This window comes from Poeciliopsis prolifica, unplaced genomic scaffold (assembly GCF_027474105.1).
Source record: "Poeciliopsis prolifica strain line A6 unplaced genomic scaffold, Auburn_PproV2 SCAFFOLD039, whole genome shotgun sequence".
NCBI lineage: Eukaryota > Metazoa > Chordata > Actinopteri > Cyprinodontiformes > Poeciliidae > Poeciliopsis > Poeciliopsis prolifica.
Genome location: NW_026562414.1, coordinates 1,564,378 through 1,586,718, shown reverse-complemented (window position 1 = coordinate 1,586,718; position 22,341 = coordinate 1,564,378).

Sequence of the window (22,341 nt, the reverse complement as noted above, 5' to 3'; positions counted from 1 at the left end):
TCACCACGTTCGATAAGAACTCCCTGGAAGTATTTGTGTGGGTACCAAAACCGTGTTGTGAAAGGGGACTAGTTGAAGCAAAATATCAACACTGTGTCTGTATTTTATGCAGAAATGCATTAGGATGGCAAACTTCTGACCAATCACACCTCACGTTGCGCAGACTTCTGCAAAATAATTTGGGTCTGGTGTCTCGACAGGGAGGATTTTAATCATGAGTCACATGATCAACAAATGGATGTAACCACAGGCAAAAACCATAAAGAAGTCGACAAAAGTAGTTGGAACATATTTTAATGACCAACTGTGTGAACGAACTTATTCACGTGTGATTTTAATTAGAATTTTAATTTGGTTAGAAAAACCACAATGCTGAAATTGTTTTTTGTTTTTTTTAGTAGATTATTGATTGTTTTATGCACATTCGTGATAGAAACATGACAAGTATTGATCTTGGAGAAAAGCAAAGATAAATACAGAAGCACTTGGCAAGTAGTACTGTCCAAAGGATAATGTTAAAATTAATGGAAGCTTCGATCCTTGAAGGATTTTGTCCATGAAAATAGTTATACCCTGAATCAAGGTGTCAAGTCTATCATCTATGAAAAGCAAAACTGTGGAACTGATCGAGTTGAAATAAACAGATAAATTATGTAACAGTTTTTGAAACTGCTCAGTGATGGGAAAATCCAGAAACCGTTGGGTTTGAAATGCACAAAGCAGTCACTTGAGTTTTTAGGATTTGTAATCATCATCATATCACTATGATCTCTGCATCTATTCTCCCAAAGTTTTGATCTGAAAATCCTCAAAGACTTAACTGAAGTCTCAGGTGGAGTGTTTAATCGTTTTAGTTTTTGATAGGGGATCAAAAACAGAATTATAAACAAGAACTAGGGAATAAATCTGTTTGTGACCAAATCTTGTTTGTTACCCTGAAGGACTCGGAAGCTGTCAGAAGTGTTTCTACATGGTGTGTGAAGGCTCAGGGCTGCTGTGCTTGTCAGATCACCAAAATTACAAGCAGTCTGACGCTGACATTTCAGCTGTGTCTGCGTGTGTGTGTGCAGGTGTGCGTGTGTGCGCGGGGCATTTCCTTTTACAATTTCAGGTTTTTCTACTGGTGATCTTTACAAAAATTGTGAAAAATAAATGTAGCTTTGCCATTCAACAACATGTGCATACGTGAGATTGACCTCAACTGAAATAGTAAGGACTAAACGCACAAACAGAAAGAAACAGGCTCGTTTAATGCATATATGATTTGCTGCTTCTACTTCTTGCCACTTTTGTTGTTTTTTTTTCCAGGAAGCTCCTGTTTCCATGCAACCAATCCTGTCTTGCCGAATCTTCCCGTTTCTTCTTATATTTATTTCAGAACTACTTTGAAAAAAAGAGTATAATAAAAACACATTTTTATAATTAAGTAATCATATAAATGACCTAGTTCAATCTGCAGCAGAATGAACCAGCTGCTGGTGGTGAATAACCAGCTGGTTAAAAACTAAGTTGTTAAAAATGTTTTTGTGGATCTTTATGTCCAGCTCCTCCTCGTCATCCTGTGAAATTAATCTTGCATTTACATATTAGGAATTTCAGTATTTCTTGCCGTGAAGAGAGCCATTCTATAAAATAGCTGTTTTCGGAGCACGAAAGGCAGAGCTCTGTGTCAATTAAAACATTAGGCAGGGTTGTTATTTCCTGTGACAATCTTCATATGCAACACATTTATGGCTCTGCACAGAACTATGGAAGAAAGCGGTGCCAGCAAAATACCCGAGTGAACCTTTAACTACCCCACTTATGTGGCACTGAAAGGCTGTGGTGCTCATTTCATGGGTAAACATGTATTTCCACTTGGCTGCCTTCCATCTACCCTATGTGACAGTCACTCAGGCTGTGGCTTACAATGGCATTGTTGTGGGGTCTGAGCAGAGGATGGAGCACAACACCATATCAGTTTCTTATCTGTAGCTTTTATTTACACTAACGCGTGGGTACTTGTCCTCTTTTTACGTCTCACCGTACACCAGACTGTTTTTCCTCCTTTTCCTTTCCTCTCCAATTTCTGCCTTCACCATCATCCTCCTTATCACTTCACACCTATGCAGGCTCACATTGTGCTTCATGGATTAAGCTGCTGATGTTTTATGATGCATAAATCGGTAAGAAAGTAAAAGTGCAATTTGTAGATTCTGCTAAGTAATTTCACATCAGAGTGACTTATCACTGAACTGTGGATTGAGACATATACCTCAAAGTTATCAGCAGAGGATGGTATGGTGTTTTTCAACTGGAGAGAGGCAATTGTTTTAATGTAAATTAGCATTTAAAAGGCCATTCTAATAGAGTCAGTGTTCCTTATCATTGCAACAGGGGAATGTCAAGTGATTTTAAGCCATACCTTTGATTTATCTGTTCAAAAATATTTATTTATTGTATACCCGAGAAGTTTTCAATCCATCTGGCAAATTGCTCCAAGTACTATGGAAACCATTAGCCTCAGCAGCTGTTGCTATGGCGAAGATTTTTCCTGGAGGCATGAATATAAGATGGAGGAAACCCAGATTGCTTCACTGCTGCATCTGGATATAAAACACCATGACAAAGTTGCTAAATTGAAGTGACTGGGAGAAGCAGTGGCTTCTTTCTCTATTAGCTAAACGGTGACTGATTTTGGATATTTATGTCATATTGATGTAGGCTGTTTGTTTTTTGTTTTTTTCTGTGTTTTGAATAAACAGCACTTGTGCTTTAGAAGTCAATGTCTGAACATAAATTTATAATAAATCTACATTATAGATTTGCCTGCGAGTAAACTTGCAGGCAGAAAATATTTTCTGTGGAGGAAATTAAGTTGATCTCATAGGATCAACTTCTATGAAGTTGTATCTATCTCCCCATCATCTCTTTGTTTCCCTGTCCGTTAAGAAAAACATCCACATAGCATGCTTTTTTGTTTTTTGTTTTAGTCTTGCTGTGTGGATGCGTTTGCTGATTTTTTGACTTCAATAAGCAACTGGCAGAATTTTATGAATACCATAAAATATTTTTCCTTGCCTCTGCAGTCACACAAGACTTTGACTGCCGATGGATTAAATGGGAGAGACGATCAGAAGTGCAAATACAATTTATTGTTGAAACTTTCACCGTATGTTTTATTTGCATGTCAGGTGTATTGGATTTTTAAGTTTATAAATAACTTTTGTCTTTCGAAAATGCAATTGCAACTTTATGGTCCTGTCTAGTTTTTTTCTGGCTCAGATTTAGGAAAATTTGACCTTCTAGTTGTTTTTTTGTAAGCTTCGGTGCAAAGGTACAGTGGTTAACACTATCCTCTCTCAGCTAAAACATTTTCAGACCTTTCAGTGAGGAGGTTTTTATGTGAGTGTTTGTCTGGTCACTCCAGCATTCTGCTGAGCGGTCCTTGTGTAAGTAGCGAACTTTGACCGCAGTGTTGTGAAGCATGACTGTGGAGCTAATAAACTGAAGATATCTGTCAAAGCACTCCTGATGGAGCTGAATGTGGCCGATCAGTTTGGAAACAAAGTTCACATATCTCATTTTGCACTCTGTATCACGTTTTTTCAGTATCTCTCTGCCCTGATGTTTCTATTAATTTCCTTTTCACTGTCAGAACCGATGCTTTTGTTTTGTTTTTAGCGTTATACAGATGTTTAGTCATAGCTGACAGCACTGCAGCTTTGCACCTCTAAAACATAACCCATCTTATAATGAAAACTGAATTCAGTGCACTCCAGAAAAGTTTATAGTTGCACACAAGGTTCCTCACTGTGAATAGCAGTCTTTATCCAACCTTAACAAAACTGAAGTTAGGTAACAGATGAAAAAGGTAGATTTTTCCAACCTACCTGGTAGATTAAAGTAAAGAAAAATGTATAATAGATCAATACAAAATATATGAATCTTGAATTTTCTTAAAAATAATTTTCGATGACGTATAAAACACATTTGTAGCATTCTCCGATTTAAAACCATAAAGTTATCCTTCCAGGTTTAGTCGACACCAGACTCTTTCTGCTGTGCTGCCATTTCACAGAAATTCTATGATTTAAAATTTATGCATTAGTGTTTTTGATTTAGCTTCTGTAAGTTGTTCTACAAATGCAGTGACATCAATTACTAAGTGACATTAATGAATGAATTTAGTAAGTACTTAGATGAGATAAATTAAGACCACAAGGAATTCAGATTTCAAGATGCACAATGCATCATAAATCTTCCTTTCGCCTTATTATTAAAGCGTTTTAAGCTAACATTATTTAACAGAAATAATATGCTTGGGGGAAAAATAAGCATGTTTAACTAATTAAATTCAAGGCAATATCAGAATTGAGATTTTATAGCCGTTTTCCTTTAAAAGAATTCAGTTTAATTTGTGAAAGATTTTTCTGATTTCTAAGTGAATCCAGATCAAAGACTAGATTTTTCTAGTCTCTTTAAAATCAGCCACAGAAACACTTTGGTAAACCACCTTTGGCTGAAATTCATGCATATTAAAACTCCGTTCCACAAAGGACAAAAATGAACAAAACAAACATCACAAACTCTTCCACAAATGGGTATTTGAGTGCATTTTTGATGGACTGAAGTAAAGTGGAAACATTTGCTATTTGGGTAATTAAAATTATTTTGTCAATAATGACCCCATTAGCTGTGCCAGTATTTACAGTGCTGGCGCAATGCATTAAGGATTTTCTGGTACATTTCAGAAGGTGAAAATACACATCTGTTAGGACTGTTAGTTGTTTGCAAATTGATATTGTTGAAAGAAAAAGCATGCAATCATTCTGTATATATCACCACATACTAGATTTGTAGTTGGCATAAGCTAGCAGTCCCTCCCTGGTTTTAGGGAGGGACTGAAAATATTTAGAACATAATTTTTTGTTTCTTGTTTTGTTTATTTTGTTTATAATGAAACATTATGTTTATACATTGCCTGTTCAAAACAAAATCACCACCAGAAATTATCTAAAAAGAAAATATGAGCCTGTTGTTTGATAATTACTGCATGACTGATCAGCTTTCTGTTGGCAACAGATTATTTAACCCCAATTGATACTGTGGGTAGTTTCTCATTTCTTAAAACCATGACCAAAATCACGCATAAACAACTTTACAGCTGGTCTAAGTTGCTGTAGATAAATTTGGGTTCATTAAAAAATATGTAAAAATAAATATGTTTTCATTCAAACTTGATGAGTTTGCCCTTTGATCTACTGAGGCTGTGACATCAATTTGTGACATCACGCTTTTCTGCATTACATCACAACTCTGCATTCTTGAACATAAGTTCATCACAAGACACATTTAGTCAAGAGTTCAAACATTCCAGAAGAGTTAAACAGACAAACTGACGGAAATGGAGAAAAACTCAGAGATCTCGGAAATGAATACATGGCTGAATAAGTTAAATGATGATATGAATGATATAAGATTCATTTTGAAATCTAGAAACATAATGGCTAGTGATGATGATGTAGTTCATGGACTTGAGGATCTTCTTCCAGAAGACCACTTTAATATCAGCTGCTTGGAAGCAAGACTCTGGAGAGCAGCAGAGGACATTGATAAACTGCACCAGCTGGACATCACCGTGATGGACAAGCATTCAATCACAAAAATTGAAGTGTTAGAGACATTACTTGAACAGGGCAATTTAAGTTTAAATTTGAGACTCAATAGAGCACTGAAGGCCATGCAAAAATTAGAAAAGCTTGACAACCTGATAAAAAATGTACAGAAAGAGGTAATGAAACTGATGAAAGATACACAGACAGAGAGAGAAAAGGAGGAGATGGAAATGACCAAAAAAACACAGATGGATGAACAAAAGGAGATAGAAATACATAGAAAGCTGGACGAGTTAATCGATGGCATCTTTGAAATAAGATTAATTTTAAAAGATCAAAACAACATGTCAGCTCAAAATTTAGCACAAGGGCTTGAAAATCGCCTTTCAGATGACAATTTTAATATCAAAAATATAAATACCAGACTATTCAGAGCATTCTATGACATACAGAAGCTGCAGCAGCTGGACTCCAACTTGATATATATGGACAAATACAAAATGAGAAAAATTGAACTTCTTCATAAACTGTTGGAAGAGGCCAATGTAAGTTTAAAACTTAGAGTTGATAGAGCAATGGAAATCATAGAGACAATGCTGGAGCTGGAAAGCCAGATAGACAACTTAGGAAAAGAAGTGACGATAGTCAAGAAAGAGTTGCAGATGGCAAAACAGAAGGAGGTGAAAGAAAACCAAAAAAACTCAGAGACGGCAAAACAGAAAGAGGTGAAAGAAAACCAAAAAAACTCAGAGACGGCAAAACAGAAAGAGGTGAAAGAAAACCAAAAAAACTCAGAGATGGAAAAACAGAAGGAGGTGAAGGAAATTAACGAGGCAGAAATGAAAGCAAATCAAGACAATAAAAAAGAATCGAGCAAATTCCTAAAACATGTGACGATAGGAATTGGAGCAGCTTTAGGGGCAGGTTTACTAATTGCAGGCGGAATTTTCATCTGGAAAGCGTTTGGAAAATGAACCTAAATGGAGCCTCCATCTTGATTATATTTAGAGAAAAGGCAATTTAAACCACACCAGTTTGACAGCCTTGTTTACAACCAACCAGGCATCCCGCACCAGGTAGGGGGGGTCCAGGTACTCCCAGGGGCCCGGCTGGGCCCTTGGAATCGTACCCTGGAGCCCCACATACGAGATCCAGGACCTCTGTATTTTAAGTTTGGTCTTGGGGTACGCCCTATTCGTCGGGTGCCAGGGAGCTGGCACCAGGCAGGGCGGGTCCAGGTACTCCCAGGGGCCCGGCTGGGCCCTTGGAATCGTACCCTGGAGCCCCACATACGAGATCCAGGACCTCTGTATTTTAAGTTTGGTCTTGGGGTATGCCCTGTTCCTCGGGTGCCAGGGAGCTGGCACCAGGCAGGGCAGGTCCAGGTACTCCCAGGGGCCCGGCTGGGCCCTTGGAATCGTACCCTGGAGCCCCACATATAAAATCTAGGACCTCTGTACTTTGAGTTTGGTCTTGGGGTACGCCCTATTCGTCGGGTGCCAGGGAGCTGGCACCAGGCAGGGCGGGTCCAGGTACTCCCAGGGGCCCGGCTGGGCCCTTGGAACCGTACCCTGGAGCCCCAAGTCCGAGCCATTGTCGCCTTAATTCACCAAGCTCGTTCTCATTCATCAAGCAATTTGTCATGCCAACTATCATGCCATGGTTGTGCATCAAGGAAGGCAGTTCACAGAAAGTGTGGTTAGGCAAGCATAGCATTAATATGGTACAACAAACAGACCAGGGGGAGAAAATCTGTTGATCTGTCTTAGCCATGCTAATTAGCTTTAGTATTCATGACAGGCTGTCTATATATATATATATATATATATATATATATATATATATATATATACTGTAAGCATTTACTGTACTGTAAGCAAAATGCTTACAGACTGTTGCATTGTGGGCATTCTCCCATAAACCCGTGTTCCTCGGCAACGCCTCTCCTCCAGACTTTAGTAACTGGGTCAGAATTCACTGGAGGACATGAGTTAACACATTGTGGGCCTGTCAGTCCAACACCTCTGGATAACTTTACACAGACAACTTCCAACTGCACCATGATGCAGAGGCATTTTATCACCGCAAACTGCCCAGGAAGGTATGTTCGCCGCGTGTGTGCGTGTGTGTGTGTGGGTGGGTGGGTGTGTGCATCTGTGTGTGTGTTTTAGGTCATGTCACTCAGAGCCGGTCCAAGGTTGTATGAGGCCCCAAGCAGAATGTAATTACGGGGCCCAGCTTCCAGTGGAAAATTACCTCTAATAAATACTTTAAGTGAGCATTTAAAAAATAATAATAATTATTATCTTTGTATTTTACTGTAAATACTTCAAAACTTGATTTTACCTTAAGTTTTCAGAGCACTGACTGAAAAGTTAAGGGAATTACTTTACTCTGAAAATGCTTGCCATCTAATTCAGTCACCCAGACTCTTCTCTGGATATTTACAAATTGGTAACCTAATTGGTCATTTCACTCTACCTCCTAACAAAACACAGAAAAAAAGCTGCCCACAGCAAAAACAAACAAACAAACTACACACTTGATAAAAACAACAAATACTGCACCTGTAGGCAGAAACAGAGCTCACAATGATAACGAGTTAAAATAGAGATAAATAATACTATGAGTGTGATTTCAATGTTGTTCCAAACAAATTAGTTTTGCTCGGACATCACATTCAATTCAATTCAATTCAATATCAGTTTATATATAAAGAAATGGAATTAAATGTTGTTGAAAGTCATATTATCTAAGTTTCTTCAAAGACTTGTTTTGTATCCTGATAAATGCTCTCCTGCAGCATTCTGTAATAGTGCAGATCTGAAGAAGCCTCTGACTGAAGACACTTTATTACTGTATAACACTCTGATTAACAGATTTGTCCATAATGTTTATGATTCTTGTTATGAAGAAACCATCCCACCTGTTTGCCAACTGTCTCACATTAAGCGATGGCTTGAACTTCCTCCTTCTCTCTCACCTCTTTGCTCCAGCTCTGAATCTACCACACCTTTTCAACTCATCTGGGATTTGTGGCTGCAGTGTAGGTATTATTGGAGCTTTTGTGATGTTAACCAGCTGTTCCCAGTTGTAAACTTCTGTGCTGCTCTGTTTATGCATCATAACAACTGCTCAAAAGTAAAAAAAAAAAAAAGTGTCAGCAAAAATCCTTCCAGCTGAATAGCATCCAAAGTAGAAAGAATAGCCATCCATAAAAATAATGTTTCTGTCAGTAATGAAGAAATAACAACCCAAGAGTCAGGAATTCAGTGAATTGTTTTCTGTCTGTATCCAAATTATATGCATGAATAAAGTCTAACTCACTTATAGAGAAGTAAATATGTTATCATATCCTATTTTTTCCAACACAAAGGAGCAATAAAGTGTCTTTATTGTCATTTTCACTGTACAAATAAACACATTAAGAAATTGAATACCTTTTCTGGAAGCTTTTGACCATCTGCATCTTTTAATCAACGCTAGTTTGCAGAGAAGTTACAAGAGATCAAAATCACATCAACATATAATGGCAACCAGCCAGAGAAAGGCACAAAGAAACATCCAGGACTGGTTTAGGTTTCACAAATATTATGGCAAAATGTGTTGAATAATAAGAGTTAGATCGATATTTGACAGTTAAACAACGATGTCCAATTGTCCAAAACATTATTAAAAATTGGAGAGAAAGTGGGGAATCATTATCTTCCAAGATGACAATGCCGGTGTTATTTGAGCTCTAATTGTAGCAGTGTTTCAGGGATTCTGCATCATTGTTTTTCACACATGCATCGTCCACCACATTGAATATCTTTGGGATGTTTTTACATTGATCAGATTGTCATTATTAGCTCTTGGTGACAATGAAATATTGTGACCTTTTTTGGTTGTAATTCTCTTTTTCTTTGGCCAGGCAGTGCAGTTATCTTTCATAGATGTCATATAATATGACATCCATGGTTGTCTGTTGGAGATTCTTGCTACCTACACCAAGTAAAGAGACAGCAAAAAACACATTTCCAAATGCATTTTGGTGCAGGCAGCAAATATATAGGCCCAAGGTAAAAATATTTTTTTGTATCGGACAAAAACATCAAACATGAGAAACAATGTTTCCCGCCAGGAGAGAGAATTAAAAATGATCCTGAACTGAAGAGGCACAGCTCTATTTGAAACCTGTGCTTTGGGACTGAGGTTTATTATTATTTGATGCTTTATTTTGAGAAGAGTGTGGGTTTTCTATTTTTTTCTTTCTTCTCAATTATATGAGAATAAAATAAATTTAAGGTCCAAACATTTATTATTCAAAACAGAATTTATCCAGTGCCAAGGAAACAGAACTCTGAGCAAAGAAGACTCAAACGACATAGAAAATCTATTTATGCAACCTGCAAAGAACAAAACATGACTGAATAGGTCTTTATGTCTTAACATAGTAATATTCTGTTTATGATTAGTCTTATATACATAATACTGTAACTCAAGACTACCAGCCAGTTTATATATAAACTTGTAACTTTTCCTGCAGTCTTTTTCTGCTGACTGAAATTTATTAAAAAATGCCTTCTTTTAGACATTAATGATAAGCCATGATTAAATAGACAAAATTTTAGAAATTATAATTCAACCATAGTTTGGTAATCAGTCACATGTCACTGAAGGGAGTAACATTAGAATTATTATTTTTATTAATCAGTTCAAACATTTTTGATGGAGCCCTCCTCTCAAAGGCTTCAAAAGTTAATTGAAATGGTCAGATGAGGCAGGGATATAAGGAATAACTAAATTTCACCCTTTGCTGTAAATCCATAAGAGATCAAGTGTATAATGATGAGGGGGTGAATGTCTGTACGTTTTCATTGGGATTTTAATAAAAGCCAATATATGAACAGAAATTCAAAGGTCTGCATATTTTTTTTCAGGTAGATGGTTCACTACAGTAAAGTAGTTTTAATATTTTTGGTTCGGAGTTGAATCAGTCTCATTGCAAAATGTCTACAACTTCACAGGATCAAAGATCTTGATGGTGAGTTGTCTTTACATAAACTCTACTTATAGTCTGGGGATCAGGTTTTTTTTTGTTTGTTTGTTTGTTTTTTGTTTTGTTTTGTTTTTTGTTATTGTTGCTTGTTGGAGAAGTGGTTTGTAAAGTTTGATCAAAAAGGTCACTGGTTCGAGTCCCAGCCTGAGCTCCTGAAATGCTTCAGGCTGCATGTAATTTGCATGCAGGATAACATATTTACCTCTGTCCATCTTTCTGAAAACTATCCATATATCATGAGGCTTAAAGCTCACAGCTAGCTAAGGGTCTGTTTAAATGATCACAAGAAGTATTTAAATCGATTAAAAAGTTCATCTAAATTAGAAAACCTTCTTCTGTAGGTTTTCTGTGGCTTATTGCCAGTGGGATTTTAGGAATGTATGACAAGTATTTGTCATACAGCCAAAAGATTTCCCTTCCTGAGCTGTTGATCTACCATGACTTACCATGGTCCTCTTGGCTGCTTTTCTGATAATGCTCTCTTTTCCTGGCTTGGAAGTTTAGGAACACAGCCTTGTTTTGGTAGACTTGCAGTTCTGGCATACTCCATTTTAGATTTCAGAAGAGAATACAAGAATGATAGAAAAGAAAGGTTGCTCTTTTGGAGCTAAAATAACATCGGGATTAATAAAAACAATAGGTTTAGCCAACAATTTAATCATAAATCCACTTTATCCATCTTAACGGCATGAGATGGAGACAGTGAGAAAGTAGCTATGCTAATAGAAAACATAAACCCGTCAGTTTTCTAAAGAAATTAGGTAACGTAACTGAAAGCAAGAGTAATTCAACATCTTTGATGTGGTAAATTAATGCAAAAATTTGACCTTTGCTTTCATTCAGCAATTTCATCCAGATTTGTGAGTATGAAATGGTGTTTAGAGACTAATATCGTAACCACTCTCTGGGTCTTTGTTTTACGCTAAATAAGGTCTTTCATTGCAGTTCTTGTTTTGTTTTTTTGTTTGTTTTTTTTTTTCAAATAGTCGTATATTTAATTGTACTTCTTATTTTTATCAAACAACAGAATGAATCCCACATTTGCTTGAAATTGCAATGTGGTGTCGATAAGCATCACGGAGTGGGATTTACTTCTGTGGAGGGGTGAACTAATCTCCTAATAATGAGGTCCGTCTGCAGCAGTGACAATAACAGCAGCACCTGCACTTTAATACTGACGACACGTACAACATCATACTGCCAGACTAATTGGCATTCACTATCAAGCCATCCTGAATATAATTCACCATTTCATTTGAACCTTAAATATTGCTGCTGCCAGATACACCTGTTGATTGCTGCACTGCTCTGCCTTTGCAGACGCCTGTTGCTGCACACTTGCACACCCCCATACCGCCCGCTCTCCCTAAAATGGTTTCTCCTGCATAGTTTCCATAGAAACAGTCTAGTTTTAGTGATCTGTTGTTTAGTCTCAGACAGACTGGCTAATTTTTTTTTTTTTTTATTTTACAATGAGGGTCTTTGATGATAAAGAAGGCTAGGTTGCAGGATTTACATAATGAATGGATGCCACGCTAGATCAGTCACAACCCAGAGCTGATGATTGCTTTTTGATGAATTTCTTTCCCCTGTGTCCTTAGGTAATTCAGCTGCAGAGGTCCATTCTGTGCAAAAAGGGCAACACACATTTAGATATTTAGGTCAACTTCTATCCGTTTATCTGAATGCAGCCTTGACACAGCAGTCATATGGTACAAAACCAAAAGATTTTATTTTACATAAAGGCTTACAACAAGGCCAGCAGAGAATGGCCTCTTCACATTCAGCTTGATTGAGAAGTTTTGTTTTTTGAGGACATCTGAAGACTCTTTGCACCTCGGGGTAAACTTGGTCTTCCATGCAAACATTGTGAAAGGCCTGTTCTAATCTGACCCATGCGAAGCGACAGGTGTACATTTATATACGTCCGAGTTTGCGTGCCACAATGTTGAGGGAAATTTAATCGCTTCCCAAAAGGTGTGAATGGTATTGATTTTTCCCTGCTTTGTGAGCTCCAAACCCTCAGCAAGGGACACAAACCCCTCAATCAATGCAACATCCCTTTGGGGTCTCACATCACTCTGACACTCTGCCTTCTATTTTTGTGAGTGTGTGTAAACAATGGATTCTTGTACTTATTTCTGTGAGGGTTGTACAAAGGTGAGCTTTAATGCGCTTTTGAAATTGTTGTTTCTTCCTGTGGGGGAAAAAGTAAAGGTCTTTAACAAAATTCTGGAGGATTCTGTTCAGTTTTCAGCTTGCAAAAATACTTCACCTGTTGCTGAGAGGAAGAGAGGAAGAACATCAAATAGTTGAGGGAGTCTGTTTTGGTTTGGTGAGTGCTTACATCAATAAAAGCCTTTCCTTTTCCGTCTGTCAGAGAGCTGAAATTATGTGACCTCCAACAGAAGCCATGCCACTGTGATCTAACCCCTTAGTGGCATCTGCTTGCATCTTTTTTCTCCCACTCTGCCACTCCTCTATCCATATCCAAACTCTCAAACTCCCACTTCTTTTGTGACTCTCTAGTAATGCTTGCCTCAGCAGGCAGGAGGGCGAAAATGACTGGATAAAGGGACTGTGTTTACTGCCACAGCTAATATCCTCGTTAACACTAATCTGTGGGGAGTGTGAAAGCCATAGCGAGAGATGGAGTCTTTTCAAAGCGGTGAAAGAAGGGAGGAATGGGTAAAATGGAGTTTGGGAGGGGGACTAGGAAACAGAACCAGACAGACTGAGAGACCAGTGAGCTTGTCTGAGCTTTTGATACCTTTCATGATGGAATGAAAGGTATGAAATTAACTTCCATCACCCATCCATTCCCCACTCTGCAAGTTGGCTGCACAGCACGTTCCCAATGCAGTGTGTCTGGCACACAGACCCACACCTACACCACAACATGAATTCCCTCATACATGCAAACAAGTATTCTCATTAACAACCCAATGATGTTGGCAAGCTTCCATGCATAATCTGTGTCTCCATTAGACACACACAGCTAATGGATCATTACTTTAAGTATGTTCTCTGTCAAGCATGAACCTTGAGCAACATAAAACCCTCATGTGGTGCAGAGGCACTCGAAGTTCAGGCTGCTTGTTCGAAGGTTCTCTGGTCACAAGTAAAAAGTTATTGTCTACGGCTTAATTTTGGGGGGGAGGGCGACTTCTCTGTAAACGTAAATCCTTTTCAGGCCATCAGTTAAAAACTGAACTGGACTTGAGGTTGTAAAAAAAAAAAAAAAAAAAACTTTTTCACTGTTTTCTTCCCTTTAATCCTCTCAATTGTTCTGTCTAAAAAACAATTTAGGTCATTGGTCATTGTTTCAAAATGACAAAAGATTTTTGGCGAAATCTATATTTTTTGACAACCCATTCTGTTAAACTTTAAAATAAGGAGTTTTATATTGCCTCCATCTCATAGGACAAGCAACTCTAAAATAAAAATGGAGTAATATTACATCAGTTTGAAAAATAAAATTGATTCTAAGCATCAAAATTAAACTTAGAGTGTTTAAAAAAGCCATATTTGCTCTGTTTAACAATAATACCTTCATTCCACTGTGAAGTTTTGTCTTGTCTAATTCTAAGGTTGTCCCGATACTAAAAAGAATTAAATGTGCTTGTATTTTGCATTTTTACCAAAACAATTATTTTTATTTACTTTTTTTTTCAATAATACTGAAAATATTTGTAACAATCTCTCTGCTCAGAGAGATTGCCAGCTCAGGTTTGATGAGCCCAAGCACAACTACAGAAACACACTTCACCTAATTGGTACAAACGCATATCTTTTTTTTTTTTTTTTTTTGCAAAATATTTGTACTTGCCCTGTCAAGAGCCTCATCAGATCAAGAAACAAAAGTCTCTGAGATCTTTATGTGAACAATGGCTTTGAATATTTGAATATGAACCTTTGCTTTAGCAGTCAATTGGGATGTCATATTTCTCATTTTTTTAAGGAAGCTGTTTTTGTTATGTTATTTTGTGTATATGCTGATTTTTTTATTAAGTTCATTGAAAGACTTTAAAGATCAATTTTGTAAAAAAATAAAATAAATAAATAGTTTAAAATTGAATCACAACAGATGAGTAGGACACTGGAATACATTTGAAAGTATCTCTTTACTTTGCTATATTTTCTTAGATGGAGAGCTGTCATAGCATTTGAAAAGCCAGATTTAGATTAAGTTACCTCTTAATTTGAACTGGACACCATGCGACTGAGATCAAGTTGAGATGATTCAACCAATTCAGAAGGAGGCAGAAATAACCCTTTGACATAAAATCTTATATGTATTTTCATTTGCCAGTTGAAAACCATATTATGAGAAAAGAGCAAAACTTTAAAGTTGTCTGTAATTCTACATCTGCTTTTGTTAGTAGGCTCTTTTCTGTGTTTCTGAATGACAAATAATTCATATTTTCTTATCACACAGATTGTTGCACATGGATCAAAGTTTCCAACTCCACAGTCCTTTTGAAGGAGTCAAACATATGTAAGTGCTCACACCAATGATCAAAATTCAGCATGGAGAGTACTCGCTGTCAATTGGACTGGCCTTCCATTGTCAGCCATTTTTCACACACCCCAACATTTTGCTAGTGCTGTTCCCCACTTGCTGATTGCATCTTTCATGTCAAGCCAGAAAGCAATTTTTCTTTCAGCTATGAATCATCCCTGCAGATCCGTTTCAGAGTTAGAAATAATAAATTGAAGCCTTGGACAAAAAAAAAAAAAAAAAAAAAAAGGTTGTGTGCATTATTTTCTACAAAACCCCCTTGAGGTTGCTTCACCTCTAGTACAGGTTGTTTAAACCTGTACTATAACCATATGAACTCGCTCGTTAAACAAGACCCATTCACATCTCCCTAGATGCTGGGAGTTGTCCTGTTGTGGTTGTTATTTCTGGGTGTCAAAAAGTAATGACTAGAAGGTTGTTAACATTTAGCCTCTGATATGTTTTATGTTCGCATTACTATTAGATATATTGTTCAGTATTTCATTTTGCGTGCTATAAATCCCAAGGACATTGGGTACACTGAGACTGGAAAAGCTGTAAAACACTTAATATTATGTTTCTTCCCCATGTACTGATTTATCAACAGGTTGAAGGCAGTGGATACAAGGGGCAGACAACACTTTACTGGAAGTCAATAACAGCAGTGCACTTTAGCTATAAACTATCTATCTAGCTATATATATATAAAGGGTTAATAAGATATAGGTAAGATTTTCCTGACCCATTAGACGGAGAGCTGGTGCATGCCAACACTTCCGAATTTTTAATAAATGTTAAATTGTAGCTCCACTTAGTTTACTTTTCCTTTTACTTGCACTTAACATGTCTGCACTGTTTTGTGTTGGTCCATAAGGATATCCATAAAAAGCACAGAAGGCACTTATAGCTGACATGTTTTGTTGTTTGTTTGCTTTTATTTTTATGTGAAGGGTTTTGCCTGTTTCAAGAACGAGAGAGAAATGCTAATGACAAGGAGAAGTTGACTGATGGTACAAACCAATGGCTTGCTTTAAGCATAAAAACATAAAGCTGATTTGATGGATTTTAAGAAATACAGCGACCCTCAACATGTCAACACAGATGCTGGCAGGCTGAGATTTAACGACGACACATAAAACTGATGCATCACATTTTACTCACAAGTCATAGTCCCACTGTGAGTCCATCCATTTCCTAAGATCACTTTGTTGTGCTTTGGGTTGTGTTGTCTGGAGAAAATCTCATATGGGTGTGGTACACTAAATGACCATGGAGAACATAACACAAAGCACAATAACATTTTAACATTTCACATGGTGAACAAGACGAACAATTTTTCCTTTTCATTTTGTGTTTTATTTATTCAAAAATGATGACCGTTTGTAGTTTTGATGTTGCTTAACTCTGTAATTGGTGTTCAGGTTGAGCAAACCAAAACTTATTTCAAACATTCTACCTCAGATCAGGGCGATTTCACTTCGACATTACTGTCAGCTTCACTTTTTATTATTAAACAACACATGCCACTGATAGGTAGCCTCTTGTCTTTTTTTTTCAGTGGGTTATGAAACATTTAAATTCTGCTGGATAAAGCAGGAGGTTGTTCGTTTCTCCTTTTGGACCATGTTAAAGAATTAAAAGCTTAGATGTCAAAAAGCTTATCCTTTCAGAAGATTCACCAGCTGTTAATCCTAGCATGTAATTGTTTCTTTTTCTTATCAGCACATTTACGCCAGCAAACTGATAAATCTGTGCTTATGGATTGAAATGTCAGCCCTACACAGCTTGCTTTTGCTCTTCATTTATTTCAAATTAACTTGTTATTTTTATCCTGTGGGGGTTATTCAAGTCCTTCTCTCTCTCTGATTTCTGTTTAATGTGCACTATGGATTTGTCTTAATCAAATCGTCATTCACCATGAAAGCGACTGTTTTGGTAATAGCGACGCCTCTGAAAAGTAGATAGAGCTTGCGCACCCATTTTGATTGACTGAGCAAATGGATAAAAAAAAAAAAAAAAACATTTTTCAAATATATTCCGTAGAATATCTTGAATTAGTCATAACTGGATTTTTTTTTTCCTGTATCAATATTTCCTGGGGTGTAAAGTACAGGTGCTTCCAAGTTAGTGGAGATCCATGCTTACAAGTGCCGAGGAGTATGTCGTCTTAGGGTTTTAAAAGCTAGAAATCTACATTATTGCACTGTTTCTCATAGTTTTTCCATCTAGTTCCTCTGAGATGAAAAGTGCCTTTTTTAAGCTCCATCTTTCATACTCTGAATTTTTCACTAACTGGGGCTGAGGAACCCCAAATCGGGTCTCTGGGTTAATATCTACGAATGTGAAATACTGGAATTACCTTTTGGGTCAGTTGGGTAGACTTCATTAAAGAATGAGTATGTGGAAGGTGGAAGATCAAATAAACTGTCTTAGGAGTATCAGTTTATTTTTCTACATTAAGTATCTGTGTGAGCAGGATGAAATATATTAGCCTTGAGGCTTGTTGAAAAATGCAGCCATTTCAAAGAAAAACTGGTTAAAGCGTTTCTGTTTAATTTGTCTTCACGTGCATTACATCAGTATTTTCAGCCCTACTCCTCAAGGCACACTGTCTTGCATGTTTTAATGCTTCCCTGCTGCAACACACATGATTCAGATGATTGTAATTCAGCAAAAGCCTGTTAAACGGCCATCAATTGAAATCAGGTGTGCTGAAGCAGAGAAAAATGCAAAGCATGCAGGACAGTGTGCCTTGAGGACCACGGTTGGGAAACACTCCCTTGGATTATGTATTCAGCGATCAATACTGATTTAATAACAGAGGATGATACTAAGGTGCTACTATTGTTTTGGGTGATGGAGTCAAATTGAAAGTGTGTAACTTAAAAGTATGGCTATATTGCAGTGTCAGAGCAGATTTGCTCCGCAAAGGAGAGTGGGAGATTCCTCCGACAATTAACTTTATTGACAAATCACATCCCTTTACGTGATTAAGTGGATAATTCTTAAAAGTTAAAAAGAAGTCAGGGAAACGACAGCAATCATAACCACAATGGAAAAATAACAAAAATGATATTAATCAAAATAGGAAACGTAAACTAAACCACAACAAAGACTACGAATGCTGCATTTCCCCTCATAAGAGACGAAGGTCATGCTCTTCAATATGAACAATGATTGCTCACTGCAGGCATCAGTAGGGCATAGTTTATCCAAAACCTGTGACAGGTTATGACCTACAAAACATGGGATCAATTCTTCTCCAGTAAATACAAAACTAATGAAAAAGCTGAAATATTCTTCTATATTTTGGAAGTGAGGGCACTTACTAACTTTTAAAAAATTAAATGTACATCAGTTATTGTGAAACGCAGCCAAAATTCCAAACCGTAGCCAAACATTTCCGCTGAACTCTCAGCTGACTGTACCTCCTCTTTCACTAAGTATCCCACTATTATCCAAAAAAAAAAATTCCAGTACACTCCACTGCTTAAGGTTGTTCTTTCCATGTCCCAATCCCACTCCTCCCCCTCCTGACACCTCTTCTGGGCCAGGATGTCCGGCTCCACCTCCTCGATGGCCCTCTCTGCACTGCGACACTCCAGAATTTCCTTTGCCTGCTGCTTGACTGCTAATCGGGATTGGTGGGGAGGAACGAATGGCTGCGAGACATGGTTTTCCTCTTGAGCCCGTAGAATTAGGCCAAGGTCACTCGTATCACTCTTTCGCTGCCACTGCCCACTGCCAGCGGCAACAAAGAGATTGAGGGGCATAGGACTTAAAGGAAAGAAAGATAAGGTTGCTGCTGAGCTCCGCTCTGCAGTCAAATGAGGTCTTGTGAATTGAAGAAAACACTAGTCAATAGCAAAGCTTTGGTTCATTTTATTTTTCAAATTAGCAATTAGATGGAAGGCACTGAAATATTATCATCTTATGAAATGCCTATTTACCCTTTTTGATGAAATATTCAGGCATGTCACCGTGCGTGAGAGTGAGCCCATAGGTAGCCTATTTTCTGCTCTCTCCTTGATCAACACTCATCAATAATTCACTCACGGCCCATTAGTTTTGTGAGAAATGCCAGAGAGCAACTTAAACTCGTCAGGAATTCATTTCTTACTTGCGGTGTGCCGAAACATATGGCATGGAAGCTGCTCTCATTGTGCGTTTAGAGAGGATTCACTGAGCAGAATAGTTACACCGTACACTTAAAAGGAAGACGCCTGGCAGTTGACCTTGAGGCAATATTTATATCAATTCCAGTCCAGATCTACATTAAATTGTTGGTATTGAGCAACTGAAGAGCCTCACCTCCCTCCTGTCCAATCAAACGCATTTGAAAGAAGGGCCTTCTTGGATGGCAAACGAGGGATTGTTATGACGTAAAAGCATTCAGTGGCCCATTTCCTCTCCTTGCACACATTGTTTTATTATGAAATAAGTTGATGGAGACTGAAATGAGGATTGCTGTCTCAAAAAGCACAGAGCGTTGACATCAACAAGATTGTTCTTGTTCCGGCTCATTGGTCTTGCTGTAATTTGCTCTCCTGGGCATTGCCCCTTCCATCTCCCACACAAGACGGTGCTTCAGGAATCACGACTGGTGTTCAAACCAGTGTTCATACATTTGACATTCGACGGATCACTTGACAAAAAGCAACTGTGATCTTAAAACGCAGCACAGTAGTGGAAGCTGACATGTACCTGCACCAGAACGAGGCCTGTGGTCAAACACAAATTTAATGATATTTGGTCGAGTGCCTGGTTGTAGACATCAGCTATTTTATGAATTCTTGCCACAGGCAAGTGTCTCTGCCAGCCCTCTTTATTTTTTCCAACCTTTCATTCTAAACCTCATCCCTCTAATATAATCTGGCTCTTTGTGCACAAAGTGTCAAGTATCAACTTCCAGGTTACGTAACGCCCTTCTGTGTATTTATGCAAAAAAATAGTGTTTCATCAGGTCTTTTACAGGATACACATTTTCTTATTGTAAAAAAATTTTTTATTTTTTTTTTACAATAGGATTTTGGGTATGTTGACTGCGTAGAAAGTATACAAAAATTAGCAGCTTAGTGGTGACATGGTCACTGTTGATGTCAAGTTCTCTGAAATTTTTAATTATGACGATGTGAAAAATTTATTTTCTCACTTCAATTTGAAGCTAAAGTAACAATTAATTTAAAGCACAATCTTTATGTCTTTCAACACAACATTTGGACATAACTACCTTAGCTTGGAAAAGCACTGTTTTCACTGTGTTGGTGGCACTTTTCAACAACTTGTTGCAAGATACTATAAGAGAAGGAAGCTGATTTAATTTACTGGATATTTGATATCTATAGACCTAAAAAAGTTTAGAAATTCACAGATGGATGTTCTACATGTAGCGTTCTTGAGCCATCTATCACTCTTAAGAGAAAGAACTTTCTCCTTCAAATTTTGAGTTAATTATTGTGGTCTATGTATTTAATTTTGCAGCATGATAAAGACAGATCTAATTAAATGTAGCATTTTTCTTGCTACATTTGAAGCTGTGCTGACTCAGTGTGGGCACAAATTGTAACCAGAGCGAGAATTAAGCACAGTGAATACAAGTAAGCAGCTGCATTTGGTGGCAGCTTGAGTAACCGCAGAAAGAAGATGCTGACATTTCATAAAAGACACTTGCTCCATATGTTGCAACGCAGACAAATGTCAAGAGAGGAGAGGGGTGTGGGCATAGGCTGGAGGCCTTGTAGTCTAGAAGGTGAAAAAAATAAAAGCTTGGAAAATAACATGCAGTCTTCTTTATTGGAATGTTGAGGATTCACCGTAACACATAAATTAAAATGGAGGGCATAAAGATATTTTCACTTCGACCTTAAATAATATTCTTAGAATTGTCAAGAGAGTAAAATCCTCAAATTAATTCTAAATCAGAAAAAGTTTGCTTGAATCAGCTTGTTGTGATGTTGGATTCAGCTATAAACTGCTGCTTCCTTTAAGCGGCACATGATCTTTCCTGACATTTCCTACTGTGTCCTTCAGCAGTTCATGCAGACAGATTTGACAGATCAGACAAGACTGAAGACAACAGAAAGGCATCAGATGGACATGACATTGTGAAGGACTTCATTGTCAGAGCACAGCTGAGACAGGTAAGAACGACATCAAAAGCTGGTGGTAAGGTTTAGAAGAAAAAGATGTAGTGTGACACGCTTCATGAACAGCAAAAAAAAAAAAAAGATGCAAATATGGGTGTCCACAAATTCTTACAGAAGAGGATTCACCTTTTAGATCTCAGTCTAAAAGAAGGAAGAGAAGAGGTTATAAACCCAATGTTTGGTGTCCATGATACAGAATAAATTTCCTAAAGTCTAGCCTTCATTTTGACTTCATTAGGTTTCTATTGTTGATTCATGGGACTCCTGATAAAGGTGGTTTAAATGTCTACATTGCCTTCTGAGCATGTCAAGCTCTGCAGGAGGCTGCATATTTGATTGCTTCAATTCAGTTGTGTTGGACCATCTGGAACATGCAGAATAGTAACTCTAAAGAATGAAGTTCTCCACATCCAATAGTCAACTCAATCCAATTATAGGCACAGATTCAATAACCTACATTCCAATTTCATCTTAGCCAAGTCTATTTAATTATGCCAATTACAGTAGTAAAGTTTTTGATATTTGTGGAAACCCCACTAATTGCTTCAAGGACTTTGCATAAAATTCCCCTCCTCCTGAATGAGTATGTGGTGACAGTGAACCGTTGATTACACAAAGTTGTTGACTAAACAGCTGTCCCTCATTCTAATAATGCATGTGGCAAGAGTGAAAAGGAAAGACCTTTTTAAGAGAGAAACGTTCAGCAAAACAGGACTTGGTGTAAGCAGCCATCTGCTCTCAAAAACAAGGCAGCACTGACCCAGAAATACTTTTTAATGTTGGAATTAGAAAATATGTCATGAGAAGTTATGTGCATGTATATTTTTAGCTTGTGTAAATTAAAAATTATCTTGTGTGCCCAATTTGTTTTAATAAAAAATAATTTAAGTTCTATAATAATTTCACCTAAGAAAAAAAAGCTTAAAATAAATTAAGAGCACAAAAAGTGAGTCACTGTACACTTCTGACCTGAAGTATTCCCATTAAGTATCAATAATTACATCATGTGTGGTACAGAAAATGAACAAAACCCCTCTTTATAATTGTAAGAAATCA